This window comes from Nyctereutes procyonoides, unplaced genomic scaffold, assembly GCF_905146905.1.
Source record: "Nyctereutes procyonoides isolate TBG_1078 unplaced genomic scaffold, NYPRO_anot_genome, whole genome shotgun sequence".
Classification (NCBI taxonomy): Eukaryota; Metazoa; Chordata; class Mammalia; order Carnivora; family Canidae; genus Nyctereutes; species Nyctereutes procyonoides.
In genome coordinates, this window is record NW_026575032.1 from 1,078,290 (window position 1) to 1,082,839 (window position 4,550).

A 4,550-nucleotide genomic window follows, 5' to 3' on the forward strand; every position below is an offset into this window, starting at 1 on the left:
CCCAGACTGCAGCGTGCAGTAAGGTCCACTTCATGCAGGTGCGAATGGAGCCGGTGAGCCAGTCTTAGGTACCAGCCTCACAGGATTTTGGCCTAAAAGGTTTTTTTTGTTGTTGTTGTTGTTTTGTGATTCAGCAAATTCTTCTTTGAGAAATTATAAGCTTGCTATAACCATTATATTTTTTGTAGGGCATATTAATATAAATACATGACATTTCAGTTTCAACATATTCAACAGAATGTCACCAAAAATTCTTGTGTGCCACTGCTGAGTACCCTAGTACCTGAAAAAGTGCTCGCTTTAGATTTAGGTCTGATCCTGCTCTACCTGTATTAGGCTCAGTAAGCTTTAGCATCCACTTTCCCAGGAAGATTCAGTCATAACGCTTATAAACGATTGCCAGATCAATTACCCAGTAGCCCTAAAAATAATAAACTATTAGATAAATTCTAATTTTTCAAAGTTTCTAATATAGTAACTGATCTCTCTGGAAATCTTATATGTTTAAATATATGTCATTTGACAATTATTCAATGAGGTAAGCTGGGATTTCACTCAGTAAGAAAACATGGAGCATAGTTTATAATAAAGCCAACATTGGTACCAGTAGAAAAAAATGCCAAAATTGCTTTCATTTTTTTTAGTTCTATGCTTATGATTTATGTACTTCTCTCTCTCTCTATATATATATATGTGTGTGTGTGTGTGTGTGTGTGTATTATATTCCAATAAAACATTTATAATAGAAAGAGATAAGTATCAAGAGATTTCATTCAAATCAACTTGATATAGGTGGATGAAGATAAACAAGATAATTTCTATGGAAAAAAATGTACAATGAATGCAGATTAGCTATTCTGGCAGAATGAAAAGACAGCAAGAAAATGATGCATACAACTGTGTTCTGGGAATCTCAATACAGAGTATTGTTTTTCATATCCAAGAGTCTCCTATTTTGCACATAATACAAATGGATTTGAGTCAAAAGAGAAAAATTATTGAAAATTACTCTTCATTCAGTGTTCTCACTTGGGTATTTTTCCCACTGATTTGAGTGAAGATTATATATATATATATATATATATATATATATATATATATTTAAATTTGTTTCTTCTCCTTATGGCTTCAAGTAAATGTTTGTTGCTGTAGCATTATAGTTTCAAACATTTTAAGTGTAGGTGTTCTTCTTTCAAATACTTGGAAAATATAAGTACTTTTTATCTCAAAAATATGTCATGATGTTGTAGAGAGGAAATTGAAGTAAAACTTTAACTGAGAACACAAAAATGCCAATACTAGAAGCTATGCAAACCATGAATTATGTGAAGGAGAGTACAATAGAAAGTTTCTAAAAATATATAAAAGCTGAAAGGAGCAAATAACACGTTAAAAAAGATACCACTGGAGACAGATATTGTATCTAAAGAGAAAATTATTCTTAAAATTTGTTTACATTTCTAACTGACTAAAGTTATAAATAAACTATAACAATAAGCATTAGGAAATCTGTCTATGTTCCCACAGTATCACCTTGAAAATTGATAAAACCAGTGTGGGCAAAACTCTGGATCCTGCTGGTAAAGATAGTCACAGAAACATTTGGTTTTTCTGTGACAGCTAATACAGTGGTATCAGGGCTGAGTTCCTCATTTTCCAGTGTGAAACAGCAGGTCATAAGTTGTCCATTCTCATGGAATGGATAGTGGCAGAAATTGTGTGGTGTTGGAGCCAGCAACAAGCACTGGCTTTCCAGTTCCCCACCTGTCAATGTTGGGTAATTAAGAAAAAAAAAAAAGGCTTGATTTATTTAAATATGTGAGGCTAGAGTCTGTATATTCTGTTGTCAGTAATTGAACCCTAATAGATGTAGGATGACAGAACAATAAAAGATTAATCATAGGAAATATGAATGATTTTAAAGTTTTGAGGAAGAATTGTGGCCCGTTTTCAGAAAATTTAGGGTAAAATCAACAACCATGTGTTTTCCCATTTTAGTGGGGTCTAATTCTGGGAAACTAAATATTACTGTATTTAGCTCTATATGTCTATGTAGTAGAATGGAAGGTGGGATATTACTATGAATTTACAGAACTAGAAAGGATCGTAAGAGAATACTATAAAAATTATACACCAAAAAATTCAATAACTTAGATGAAACTTAAAAAATTCTAATTCTTGGAGAATTTGGGTGGCTCAGTCAAGTTAAGTGTCCAACTCTTGATTTCATCTCAGACATGATCTCAGGGTTGTGGGATGGAGCCCCACATTGGGCTCTGCACTGAGCTTGGAGCCTACTTAAAATTCCCTCTTTCCTTCTCCCTATGCCCCTCCTCCCCACTTGTGCTCTCTTTCTCTCTCTCTTTCTTACAAAAAAAATTTTTTTTGAAGAAAGACAAAAACTACTGAAACTGATTCAAGAAGAAATTTAATATCTGAATAAGCCAATAATAAATAAAGAGATTCAATTAGTAATTTTTTAAAAAATCTCACAAAAAATAGCCCAGGCCCAGATGGCTTTTGTGGACAAGTCCTACTAAATGTTTAAAGAGAAATTAACATATTCACAAACTCTTCCAAAAACAAAACAAAACACAGAAAAAATGGGAACAAGTCCCCAATGTATTATACAAGGCCAGTATGATCCTGACACCAAAACCAGATAAAAGAATCACAAGAAAATAAAATCATACAGCAATATCCATTATGAATATAGATGTAAAAACCTTCAACAAAATGCTAACAAACCAAATTTAGTGACATATAAGAATTATACCAAGTGGGATTTATCCCAGGTATGGAGTGTTCATTCAACATATGAAAATTAATAAATGCAGTCATGTTAATGGAATAAAGGACAAAAACCACATGAACATCTTGATAGATATTACATGAATAGAAAGGAAATTATTCAATCTAAAAAAGGACATTTATGGAAAACCCACAACTAATATCATACTTTCTGGAGAAATACTAATAACTATACCCCAAGTCAGGAATAATGCAGGATATCCATTCTCACTATTTCTATTCAACATTGTTCTAGAGGTTCTGGTCAGGGCATGAGGAAAGAAAAAGAAATAAAAGGCGTTCACATTGGAAAGGAAAAAGTAGAACTACTTCTATTCACAGAAGACATTAGTTTTTATATAGAAAAACTTAGGAATCCACAATAAAAACAATCAGAGCTAATAAATAAGTTCAACAAGATTGTTCAATATACAAAAATCTGTTGTATTTCCACACAGTAGCAATGAGCATCCAGGAAAGGATATTTTTAAAATTTTGTTTATAATTATGTCAAAAAGAATAAAACATTTAGGACTAAATATAGTAAAAGTACAAGACTTGTACACCAAAATTATAAAACATTGTTGAAATAAATTAAGGAAGACCAATAAATAGAAAGACATAAATAGATGAAGACATCTATGTTCATGGACTGAAAGATTTAATATTGTTGAAGTTGCAATACTCCCCACATTGATGTACAGATTCAGTGCAATCTCCCTCAAAATTTGAACTTTTTTTTTTTTGCAGAAATTTAAAAAAATCTTAAAATTCCTATGGAAATGCAGGGGAACCAGAATACCCAAAACAGTCTTGAAAAGAGAACAAAGTAGGACTACTCATGCTTCCAGATATTAAATTTTACTATAAAGTTGCAGTTACCTGTGATCAACAGTGGTCTGGAAGCAGATGGTCCTCCTTCTGAAGGTCCATAGGAGTCTAACACTACATCATAATGTCTATGCCATTCACCTCACTTTGTTTTATCACAGGGGCATTTCATCATCTCACATAACTTTTATCCCAGTATATTGTTATAATTGTTCTATTTTGTAATTTAAATGTACTTGCATTCTAACACCAAATATGAATGGCTTTATCTACTTGCTATACTTTCCATTGTATTTTTTCCAAATGTGAGGCAATAAAGATACATAACATGAGAAAAATAGTACTTCAATTTTAGTGGGCAAAATAAGAATATCTCCTTTTGTTTTAGGTCTTGAGTTTTACATTCTCAATGATCTGTGAAAGTAAGGCAATCATTAGATAAAAAACCCAAAACAGCCACTGGAGATAGAAATTTGCTTAAGTTATTCCAATTTAAGTTATTCATTTACCTAAATTCTTGTATTTTTATTATGAAGCCCAACTCTATTCTTTTTAAGCAAAAGAAAGTTTATAGTATACCTCTTTTATTTTCATTTGATTATGTGTGTGTTTTGTTGTTGTTATTTGTTTGTTTTAGAAATCATGTTCCTGGAAAAACTCAGCTCCAATTGACTAGGCACTTAAATCTATACAATAAGGTACACAGTTCTGTAAAAATAAAATATAAATAAATTTAATATTTGCAGATGGAGTAACCAGTGACGCAATGTTTAAAGTAGCATCCTGTCAACCTGGTGGGATAGAGATTATGTACTTAGAGTTAATTTTATTAATTTTAACTTTATTTTATCAAAAGCAAATACATTAATATGATATTCTTTACATTTCTGAGTTTTAGGCTGTAAACTTTCAGCTACCACTATCTCATT